The sequence below is a fragment of the Aquarana catesbeiana genome, linkage group LG03, assembly GCF_042186555.1.
Source record: "Aquarana catesbeiana isolate 2022-GZ linkage group LG03, ASM4218655v1, whole genome shotgun sequence".
NCBI classification, from domain to species: Eukaryota; Metazoa; Chordata; class Amphibia; order Anura; family Ranidae; genus Aquarana; species Aquarana catesbeiana.
Window position 1 is genome coordinate 259,558,346 of NC_133326.1, and position 12,130 is coordinate 259,570,475.

The 12,130-nt window shown below is 45.3% G+C and overlaps 1 protein-coding gene across 2 annotated transcripts in view; it reads left to right on the top strand.

The window, feature by feature from the left end:
* Positions 1 to 3,771: 3,771 nt before the first annotated feature.
* OSBPL8 (oxysterol binding protein like 8) overlaps positions 3,772 to 12,130 on the top strand; it is a 411,605-nt gene continuing 403,246 nt past the window's right edge. For both annotated transcript variants that reach the window (XM_073620008.1, XM_073620009.1), the window contains exon 1: positions 3,772 to 3,927. The gene's annotated coding sequence lies outside the window, so the exon portion shown is untranslated. The remainder of the gene's footprint in view (positions 3,928 to 12,130) is intronic.

Here is a 12,130-nt window from a genome sequence, read left to right on the forward strand (position 1 = left end):
ACGTCCTCCATAACAGAGAATGGCTGGTAATGCAATAAATTCCATAATTTTATCTGTAACGGCACGAGCTTTGGGACTGTCACTTGTAAATGTTTTAACCTTTTCAAAGACTGTGGCCACAGATGGTGTTAAGCTTGAGGCACTTTTTGAAAGTGGCGCTGTTTTCTTATAATCTGCATGCTGAACTGGATGACGTGTTTTCAGGTGGTGTATCAAACCTGTTGTTGAAAAATGCCTTGGCACTGTACCCCCTCTTGAAATTTCTGCTGAGCAAAGACTACAGATTGCAAATTTGGGGTCTTAATATTTCCACACTGCAGACATGGTCCACCTTTGCTGGTAGCGCAGAATAATAGCATAGAATGATTTTTTATAGTGGGAGTGAAATCTGAGGGGGGAAAAAAAGGACGAAATCAATTTAAAAACTAAACCCCAGAAGGCAGCTTTAAAAAATAAATAACCAATCTTTTTTTTTTTTTTTTACGGTGCAGCTCTTGCCATGCAAGGTAGTTATGTCTGCACTGCAGTACATCTGACTTGTACCAAAAAGATAACTGAACTGATTAAATTTGATTTGAAATGGAATGGATTGCTTGCAGTTTGCAATTGCATGCTATTTTATTTTTTTGAGCTATTCTGTAGTATACTATAAACTTGTGCTTGTCATTGAATTTGACACTTTGTCAGCGTAGTATACTAGTATTATAGTTATACTAAATAACTATATTATATTTATTGCATCCTGCCATGTCATGTTTAAAAAATTAATGCACTTGCTGTCATGTGTAGTATAACTATACTCAATGACAACCATAAGTGCATACATTTTATAGCTACAGAATAGCTCAAAAAATAAATAGCATGCAATTGCAATCCATTCCATTCCATTTCAAATCATATTTAATCAGTTCAATTATATAAAATCTTTTTGCTACAAGTCAGATCTACTGCAGTGCAGATAGACAGAAATTTTAAATACTAGTATTGCATGGCAAGAGTGCTGGCTTGTTGTTTATCAAAGGCCAAGTATGTTGTTTGACTGCTATAGACAGAAAGATCATCATTTCAGTTTCAGTACTATAATAAAATGAAATAATACTACTAGTTGGATTGTTTCTGTCAGTTTAAATAAGGCAAAATGCTCACCGGCGAATAGTAGTAATGGTAGCCATGCAGGAGGGACAGTGCCCACTCTTGTACTTGAGTATGCTATGTGCAGCCCTCTATGAAGCCGTCTCTCAGGTACCAGCAGCGTCTCTCGGGTCCCAGCAGTGTCTCTCAGGTACCAGCAACGTCTCTCGGGTCCCAGCAGTGTCTTTCAGGTACCAGCAGCGTCTCTCGGGTCCCAGCAGTGTCTTTCAGGTACCAGCAGCGTCTCTCGGGTCCCAGCAGTGTCTTTCAGGTACCAGCAGCGTCTCTCGGGTCCCAGCAGTGTCTTTCAGGTACCAGCAGCGTCTCTCGGGTCCCAGCAGTGTCTTTCAGGTACCAGCAGCGTCTCTCGGGTCCAAGCAGTGTCTTTCAGGTACCAGCAGCGTCTCTCGGGTCCCAGCAGTGTCTTTCAGGTACCAGCAACGTCTCTCGGGTCCCAGCAGTGTCTCTCAGGTACTAGCAGTGTCTCTCGGGTCCCAGCAGCATCTCTCGGGTCCCAGCAGCGTCTCTCAAGCACGAGGAGCGTCCGCGGGGAAGGTGCCAGCGTCTCAGCAGGGAACGTGCTTATGAGTGCGGCGTCTTAACCGCGAGAAATGTGCACGCCGCCCACCGCTACTGCGCATGCGCGATTTTCGGCGCCATTATCGGCAAGAATTCTCTTTCTGCATTTTGCCGAAAAGGCCATTTTCGGCTGATATGTTTCGGCGGCCGAAATTTCGGTGCATCCCTAGTTACAATAGTCTCAATCTATGCCCTATGTCATCTTTAAAAAAAACAAAAAAATATTTTATTTTTTTGAGCTATTCTGTAGTATACTATAAACTTGTGCTTGTCATTGAATTTGACACTTTGTCAGCGTAGTATACTAGTATTATAGTTATACTAAATAACTATATTATATTTATTGCATCCTGCCATGTCATATTTAAAAAATTAATGCACTTGCTGTCATGTGTAGTATAACTATACTCAATGACAACCATAAGTGCATACATTTTATAGCTACAGAATAGCTCAAAAAATAAATAGCATGCAATTGCAATCCATTCCATTTCATTTCAAATCATATTTAATCAGTTCAATTATATAAAATCTTTTTGCTACAAGTCAGATCTACTGCAGTGCAGACAGACAGAAATTTTAAATACTAGTATTGCATGGCAAGAGTGCTGGCTTGTTGTTTATCAAAGGCCAAGTATGTTGTTTGACTGCTATAGACAGAAAGATCATCATTTCAGTTTCAGTACTATAATAAAATGAAATAATACTACTAGTTGGATTGTTTCTGTCAGTTTAAATAAGGCAAAATGCTCACCGGCGAATAGTAGTAATGGTAGCCACGCAGGAGGGACAGTGCCCACTCTTGTACTTGAGTATGCTATGTGCAGCCCTCTATGAAGCCATCTCTCAGGTACCAGCAGCGTCTCTCGGGTCCCAGCAGTGTCTCTCAGGTACCAGCAGCGTCTCTCGGGTCCCAGCAGTGTCTCTCAGGTACCAGCAGCGTCTCTCGGGTCCCAGCGGTGTCTTTCAGGTACCAGCAATGTCTCTTGGGTCCCAGCAGTGTCTTTCAGGTACCAGCAACGTCTCTCGGGTCCCAGCAGTGTCTTTCAGGTACCAGCAACGTCTCTCGGATCCCAGCAGTGTCTTCAGGTACCAGCAGCGTCTCTCGGGTCCCAGCAGTGTCTTTTAGGTACCAGCAGCGTCTCTCGGGTCCCAGCAGTGTCTTTCAGGTACCAGCAGCGTCTCTCGGGTCCCAGCAGTGTCTTTCAGGTACCAGCAACGTCTCTCGGATCCCAGCAGTGTCTCTCAGGTACCAGCAGCGTCTCTCGGGTCCCAGCAGTGTCTTTTAGGTACCAGCAGCGTCTCTCGGGTCCCAGCAGTGTCTCTCAGGTACCAGCAGCGTCTCTCGGGTCCCAGCAGTGTCTTTCAGGTACCAGCAGCGTCTCTCGGGTCCCAGCAGTGTCTTTCAGGTACCAGCAGCGTCTCTCGGGTCCCAGCAGTGTCTTTCAGGTACCAGCAGCGTCTCTCGGGTCCCAGCAGTGTCTTTCAGGTACCAGCAGCGTCTCTCGGGTCCCAGCAGTGTCTTTCAGGTACCAGCAACGTCTCTCGGGTCCCAGCAGTGTCTCTCAGGTACTAGCAGTGTCTCTCGGGTCCCAGCAGCATCTCTCGGGTCCCAGCAGCGTCTCTCAAGCACGAGGAGCGTCCTCGGGGAAGGTGCCAGCGTCTCAGCAGGGAACGTGCTTATGAGTGCGGCGTCTTAACTGTGAGAAATGTGCACGCCGCCCACCGCTACTGCGCATGCGCGATTTTCGGCGCCATTATCGGCAAGAATTCTCTTTCTGCATTTTGCCGAAAAGGCCATTTTCGGCTGATATGTTTCGGCGGCCGAAATTTCGGTGCATCCCTAGTTACAATAGTCTCAATCTATGCCCTATGTCATCTTTAAAAAAACAAAAAAATAGGAATCATGTGAGCATAAAATAAACTAGCAGTACTTCCTCAATCTGTGGACAACAACAAACTACTGTAAAAACCACCTAAAGATCTGTCACCCTCGTGTTTACATATTCTGATCACAAGATGGCGCTGTGTGGCAGGCTTGCTGTGCGCAGTGCACAATGGGCACTAGGTGGCAGTGGTAGGATGCGGTGGGCGTGGCGGCGATGACACTATCACATCGCGCTGCAGAGTAGAGCCGTGTCTATTGGGGTTGGAGCTCATGTTGTGTGTCCGGTACCCTCCGGTGTGACGGCGCATAGGATCCCGGCTGGGAGTACGGTAAGAGAGCGCCTCTGATAGAAAGCGAGCTGTACAGTGTGATCGGGGAATATCCATCACCGTGAGACTCCTAATACCATCACATGGCTGTCCACATCCTGTACATCGGATAGGGCTGTCATCCATCTGGGCTCCTATCAGAGCTGTCACTGTTGTGTTTACATCACTGACAGGAGAGGCTGGGGGGGGGGCAAAACGCTGTATACTACAACTGGGGAACCCTACACCATGTCATCTATATTATTATTATTGTAGATCAGCAGTCATGTGATGTGTGTCCTGTATATTTAATAATCCAGCAATAAATGTCCCCATCCAGCAAGCAGCTTTCTTCTGATGATGAAATATCTGTGATTGCAGGCTGTCTGATTAGTAAGTGCTCATTAAATAATCTATACCGTCTGCCTGGTATGGAGAGGTGCCCCCAGATGATCATCGTGCCACTGATTACACATTCACATCCATTCCTCCTAATAGTAGGGGTTGTGTACAGCAGTGTGGCTCCTATTCTATCATTTAGTTTGCTCAGGACGCAACAAATTTCCTTTTGAATGCAGGAGCCAGCAAAAAAAAAAAAAAAAGTTAAAAGCCAGTTTGTGCACATGCGTAGCGATCTGTAACGTGTATCGCAATCAACGTTTTAATGCAAAGGAGCCCCAACATTTGCGTTTAAATTTGTACGTGCCAACATGTGGGGAGGGGGGTTATGTGCTTGTGTGTAACTTTACATTTTTACAATTAAAAAATGATTTTTAAGATTATTTGGTGACAGGTTCTCTTTTAACCTCCCCTGGCGTTCTGATTATATCAGTATTTTTGAATGTCAAAACGGTACATTGTTTTGCATGGAACAGTAAACTGAGCTTATATAGTGAAAGACAGTATTTTCAAAATCCCTCCAGACTGTTTTGATGTTGAATTATAAAAGCAGCGGTGTTCTGTCAGATCAGCAAACCTCTGAGATCAGCAGCAATTCAACGTCAAAAGAGTGTCACGTATTTCTAAATACTGTGTTTTTGTATATAAGCTCAGTTTAGACCCCTTTCACACTGAGGTGTTTTTCAGGCGCTACAGCGCTAAAAATAGCACCTGAAAAAAGCCTCAGCTGCAATCCCAGTGTGAAAGCCCGAGTGCTTTCACACTGGGGCACTGCGCTGGCAGGGTGTCACAAAAAGTCCTGCCAGCAGCTTCTTTGCAGCAGTGAATACACTGCTCCTCCACCGCTCCTGGCCATTGAAAACAATGGGGCGTTTTGCTGGCGGATTTAACCCCTTTTCGGCCGCTAGCGGGTGTTAAAACCGCCCCACTAGTGGCCGAATAGCACCGCTAAAATGACAGTAAAGTGGTGTTAAAAGTAGCGCCGCTTTATCACTGACGACCGGGGTGGCTCCGTGTGAAAAGGGTCTTAATGTTACAAATAAGTGTGAGATGCAAAACTCCAGTGGGTGTAATAAGATATCCGCTTGCCGCCTTTTCACTGTATCTGTACTGTGGATGAGTGCGAGGTGTAGCAAGATGGAGGCGACAGAACGCCACTCCCGTTACAAGATATGACGTGTCGCCTAATCGGAATACCGGCATCGGCTGGAGGACACAGCAGGAGGGATCGCAGGGACATGGTAACTATCACTACAGTGTAATCCCGAAGAAAAAGGGGGGCTCTGGGGGCAGCTGAAGCAAAGAAGGTTTTTCACCTTAATGCATTAAGGTGAAAAACCATTAGACTTTACAACCCCTTTTAAGGCTGAGTTCACACTGTGTTTGAAACGGCTCGCAGCAGGGGGTCTGGTGCGTCCCAGTTCCCCATTTCAGGTCAGAATTTTTGGCTGAATTTGGACCTGAAATAGAGCCAAAGACGCACAGGACCCTTCTGCTGTACGCTCCGCAGTCACCCTGGAGATGTGAGAACCAGCTCCTTCGATACCCGGTCACACTCTCCTGTCCCAATACCACTTTTTTAGGACCGAGTATAAGTACCGATACGTTTTTTCAAGTACTCGCCGATACCGATTACCGATACTTTTTTTTTTTTTAATGTCACGTGACAGTGTTTTTTCTTTTTTTTTAACAATGCTTTCTTTTTTTTCTTTCTTTTTTTTTTTTTTTTTTTTTTTTTTTTTTTTTTTAGGGGGAGGGGGTGAACGGTGTCTGTGTGTTTTTTTTTTTTTTTTTTTTTTTTTTAATTTTTTTTTTATTTACATTTTTATTTATTGTTTACAAAAATATTTTTTTTAATTATTTGTTGCAATATGTGTTTTTTTTTTTTTTTTTTTCTGTTTTACTTAGCCCTGTTGGGGGGCTTTGGTGAGATATCAAGGGTCTTAACAGACCCCTGAAATCTCCCCCTTGAGACAGAGAAAGAGACCGAGGATAGAGATTCCCCAGTCCCTTTCTCTGCAGCCTCGGCTGCATTGAGAATGAATGGAGAGAAGACAGCGGCTCCTCTCCATTCATAAACTGAGACATCGTAATCACAGGATATTACAATGTTTCAGTTCTGTGAATGGACAGAGTCAGATGACTCCATCCATTCACAAAGGAAGACATGGAGAGAGACAGCAGAATGGAGGGGCACAGAGGAAGAGAGGGGGACAGAGGAACGGCGGGGACAGCGGAGGGGGACAGCAGAACAAAGAGGGACAGAGGAACGGAGGGAGACAGAGGAACGGGGGGGACAGCGGAGAGGGACAGCGGAACGGAGGGGGAATGAAGGATGTGGTGACAGTCATCGATGATCGCGTGTGGGGGAGTTACAAGCACCGATCACCACTGTATAGATTTCACTAAAGCAGCTGAAAGCCGCTGGGGGAGAAGCTTGTAACTCCCGCACGCACCGATCACTGCTGACTGTACAAGTACTTGGGCAAATGCTCGGTATCGGTGCTGATACCGATACTAGTATCGGTTTAGGGACAACCCTAGTGTGAACCCAGTCAGTGTGGCTTCACTGAATGTAATGCGGGGGATGATTCGTTAAGTTTCCCCGGAAACTCAACGGGGACCTGAAAGTGACATCATACACGTCGCTTCCGGGTCAGGAACAAGATGGGGAGGGAAGCTCTCCTAATGCCCCTCTACCCTGCAGTGTCCGCAATGCTGGTCCTGTAGATGGGCAGGTGGGGGGGGGTGCACTTTACCTGCGTGTGTAGAAACAACCAGGAAGAAGTGGAGCTACTGAAATGCTTCCACTTGACAAGTGAGCCCTGCTGTTGGGCTAAGTGTAAAGAAGAAAAAAAAAAAAAGACCTACCCAGTGCCCAGAACTACATGTCCCGGGCGTCAGGCAATACAAATTGTGCATCCCTGCAACAGTAAATGGTCTGACAAAAGCCCAGGCACCAGGATGCAATTTGTGGTCGCCATGGAGACCTGCCGCCTGGGATTTGTTGAGCCCTGAGTTAGCTGAAGCTACTAGAAGGCGAAGGTGTAGTAGTATTACTATTATTATTATGGGGTTATGGTCATGTTTTTATTGTTATACACTCTGGGGACTTTTTAGTGTTGTCACATCATGGGTAATAATGGGAAGTTATGTTGGACGCAGTGATTGTACCTGACATTTGCACAGGTCACCATTCTAACAGGCATGTAACATTTAAGTTGATTGTAGAGGTTCTTTTAAAAAAAAAAAAAAAAAAAAAAAAAGTGTTATAGTTACCTGAAGGGTTTTGCACAGAGCAGCCTCAATCCTCCTGTTCTGGGTTCCCCCGCTGGCGCTCCTCCTCTTCTCCGTGTGCCACTATAGAAAGCTGCTTCCAGTGGGGGCACACGTGCAGACTTGATCCCGAGCTATGCTGTGTGTCTCTATTAAAACACACAGTGCAGCACGGCCCTGCCCCCGCTCTGACGTCACTGGATTTGATTGACTGCAGCAGGAGCTCCTGCTGCTCTCCCCGGGTCCAGTGAGGAGAGAGAGAGCAGTGGCACAACAAGATCAGGCTCAGGTATTGGGTGGAGAGCTGCACAGAAAAGGTTTTTTATCTTATTGCAGAGAATGCCTTTACAACCATTTAAAAGTCATAGTACACCTTCAGCGTTTTATAGTTTTACACACAGAGTACAATAATAAACAATGCTCAGTAAATGATTTGTTAAAATTCTCACCCTAGCACTTGCAGTTTACAGTGCTGATGATGCCTTCTCTTTCAGTGCTCCTTCTCTTAAATTCCTGTCTTCACAGGAAAGTGTTAACAGTGGACAGTGTAGTCTGCAGCCAGTCTGTTAGTTTGGAGGAGGGAGGTGACAGGAGGTACCTTGCCATCCAATACTATGGGGCTGTGTCTTTCTATTGCATGCAAGAGTGACTCCATAGGATGCTACAGAGAATGGAGCCACGCTGAAATCAGAAACCTGGGGCATCGGTCATGACACCAGCATAAACTGGAACATAGGCAAGGATTAAAAGATACTGACGTAAGTGATTAAATCGGATGCTGAAAGTGCTAAAAAAACCAGAGGGTTTAGCATCACCTTAAAGTAGTTGTAAACCTTCGATTTTTTTTATTTTTTTTTAAATAACAAACAAGCCTATACTTACCTGCTCTGTGCAATCATTTTTCAGAGAGCAGCCCCATTTCTCTTCTTCTGGGGTCTCCCGTTGACGCTCCAGGCCCCTCTTCATCGGGTGCCCCCACGGAAAGCTGCTTATCCTGGGGGCACCCGTGCAGGCTCTCTCCTAAGCTCCGCTGCTGTGTCCATTGACACTGCGTCCAATGAGGAGAGAGACAGCGGCTGGAGGCTCTGCGCTTGTGCACATCGCTGGATCAGATCTGGCTCAGGTAAGAAATGGGGGGGGGTCTGCAGCACAGAAGGTTCTTCACTTTAATGAATTAAGGTGAAAAGCCTTGAGGCTTTAGAACCCACTTTAAGCTCACCAAACCTGTTACAATCCGATTTACAGTGTGTTTTGGAACAACTATGTAATATATGTAGTGCAGGGCATTGCCTGATTAGATTGTAATGGTGGCTATAGAGGGTGTAATGAAATGAAATTAACAATGTTCGATTAAAAAAAAAAAAATCATTTGTGCCAGATTAGTCAGTGATGCTTTTTCAAGCCCCTACATGTAGACTGGTAGTAAGTGTTTTACAAGGGTGTGAAAAAGCGCCATTTATCGACCCTGTGTAAATGATTTATTTTCTGCCACTGTGTATGGCCACCATAACATGTGGTGACCCTTAGAGTGTGAATGCACCCGCACTTAGATGTGCAATCACATAGAGGCCGGTCACGTACGAGCGATCAGCCCTGAACGCAGAGTGAGCGATTACATTAGCTGTGGGAGCTGGCAGCCTCCTATTCCTTTCAATGGGCTGTAGCTAATGGCAGGTACCCCTGCTGGGGTTGTCACATCTAGTCGCAGTGCGGGAGCATTCTTAGGTGAATGCCCCCTTTATGGATGTGACACTCTGCTGTTCTTTGTCCATGGAATGTGCACACCTTTCCTCATTTCAACTGCCAACTTTTTGTTCACTAATTGAGGGTTCTTTGGGCTAGCTAAACAGCATTGTCAGTTCAAGCAGAGCATTTGTGCACCTTTTTATTAGTAGAGTTTTATACCGTTAGCAGCAATCAAAGTAGAAAGTTTAAAGTTCATGCGCTACCCTGGGGCTGGAACAAAAAAATCTCTTAGCAGTGGGCTCATTCTGCACTGCAAGGGTTAAATTCGCATTATGTCTAGGGGTACCGGTAAATGGTAAACAAATGTACCTTGTTCTGCACTGTAGCAGGCAATGTGGGGTTAACAGCCCTGCATTATACACAATGGCACTGAGGGACTCCCAACAGACTGGAGCTTTGTGAGGAAGAGGAAAGTGATGGAGCCTGCTGGATTGAGGAATAAGGCAAGTAATGCAGCCGCCTCCTCTACCCCCTAATGCAAGGGATGAATGTCACAAACAGCAGTTTTACTTACCTGATCATTTGCTCTCTACCGATTCCCTATGCATCGGTCTTTTTGGCGGTCCCCCAGTGTCCTTAAATCCAGTGCAGGGCTGTGAGCTCTGCACTATACGGCATCAGAGAAATTGCGACCACTGTAGTGTTTTTTTTTTTTTTTAAAGCTCTTCTAGACATAAAGGGGCATTTAAAGTGGAACTTTAGATAAATGAGAAAAAAAAGAAAAAGCGAAACAGGCAGGATTTTTAATGCAGGTGAGATATGCTTTGTCTCTTCTGTATTAAATTACTTACCTGTCTGTACGCCCCAGTGAGCTGTGAATGTGCAAGTACAGCAATGCTGAAGCTGACTGCACCCCCACGCATGCATGAGAGTGATCCCTTCCCCGCTTGGCCAATGAAAGCTTCCAGGTCTCAATCCCAGGCTGGCGTGGAGCTCTGGGACGTTGTATCAGTGGATCCAAGGTGAGTACAGTTCCGCTTTAACGCTTGCAGTATGGGGGGCATCCTTACTGCAAAGGAGGATTTTTAAAGTTCTGATTTAAAGCGGAGTTCTGCCCCCCTCCCAGCAAAAAATTAAGTCAGCAGCTACACATACTTTTAATATTAGGACACTTAACTGTCCTGGAATCCAGCGATGTCGGCACCCCAGCCGATGTTTCCATCGGCTCTCAGGTGCTGCCACCATTGCCTGTACGGGAAACCGGCAGTGAAGCTTTGCGGCTTCACAGCCCGTTCCCTACTTACTGCGCGAAGCACGCTTTTTTTAATGGCCCGGCGGCGGGAAAGGAGGGGGGGGGGGCTAAACTTACGAGTGATCTCTGAAGTGGGGACAGGAATTTGTCAAGAACAGGTACCCCCCCCCCCCCCAAAAAAAAAAAAAAAAAGGTCCCATCTGGCACTGTAAGGGGGAGGAGGCATATAAGCAGAGCTTCCACTTTTGGGTGGAACTGTGCTTTAAGCTATCGATATGTCTTAGATTGCTTTTTCAGGTTTAAATGCATCCTAACTATTTACAATAGACATTACTATTAAAATGTATAAAAATAGTTGCATTTCATTTGTGGTCGTAATTGATCACTTGTCTGATATATGGACATTTCAAAAGGACTCTCACTTAAAACAGGCCTTCGCTCATTAAAATAAGTTTCTCTGATCTGCTTCCTCCCCTCCTAAAAAGTTGAAACTAGCAGTAAGAATGAACATTTTATCCACTTACCGACCGCCCTATAGTAGATTTGCTGCTACAGGATGGCCATTCTGTGCAGAATCACGTGTGTATGTCTGTCTATCTATCTCTATATCTCTGTACAAGTAGCGTGCACATCATTAGTCACAGCAGAAGTCGGTCACCGGGTGCCGGCCAATGGCTTACCACCAGCATCTGCTGATCATCGAGGAAAGACACAGGACGGAGCTCTGCATATGTACACAATGCAGAGCTCCCTCCTGTCAGCAGGGATGTGATGGACTTTGTTTGCCTGTGAAGCAGGGAATAAAATCCAGCACACTCCTTAGTAAAAACACCACACTGTGTACATATAAACACATAGTTAAGCACAAATGTAACCCTTTGATCGTTCACTTCCTCACTACCTATCACAGTTTCGGGGGCCCTGAAATGTCAAGATAGCACAACCCCCCCCCCCCCAAATGACCCCATTTTGGAAAGGAGACACTTCAAGCTATTTGCTAAGAGGCATGTTGAACCCATGGACTATTTTATATTTTGCTTCAAATTTCGGAAAAATTTATTTATTTATTTTTTTACACAAAGTTGTCACTAAATGATATATTGTTCAAACATGGCATGGTTATATGGAATTACACCCCAAAATTCATTCAGCTGCTTCTCCTGAGTACGGGTATGTGACATGTGTGGGACTTTTTGGCAGTCTACCCGCATACAGGACCCCGAAATCAATCACCACCTTCAGGATTTCTAAGGGCGTACATTTTTGATTTCACTCCTCACTGCCTATCACAGTTTCAGAGGCCATGAAATGCTAAGATAGCACAAAAACCCCGCAAATGAACCCATTTTGGAAAGTAGACACCCCAAGCTATTTGCTGAGAGGCATGTTGAGTATTTTGCAAATCTCACTTTTTGTCACAAAGTTTTGAAAATTAAAAGGAAAAAAAAAATTTTCCTTTTTCTTTCTTCATTTTCAAAAACAAATGAGAGCTGCAAAATACTCACTGTGCCTCTTAGCAAATACCTTGGGGTACCAACTTTCCAAAATGGGGTCATTTTGGGGGGGGGGGGGGTTGTGCTATCTTGACATTTCATGGCCTCCGAAACTGTG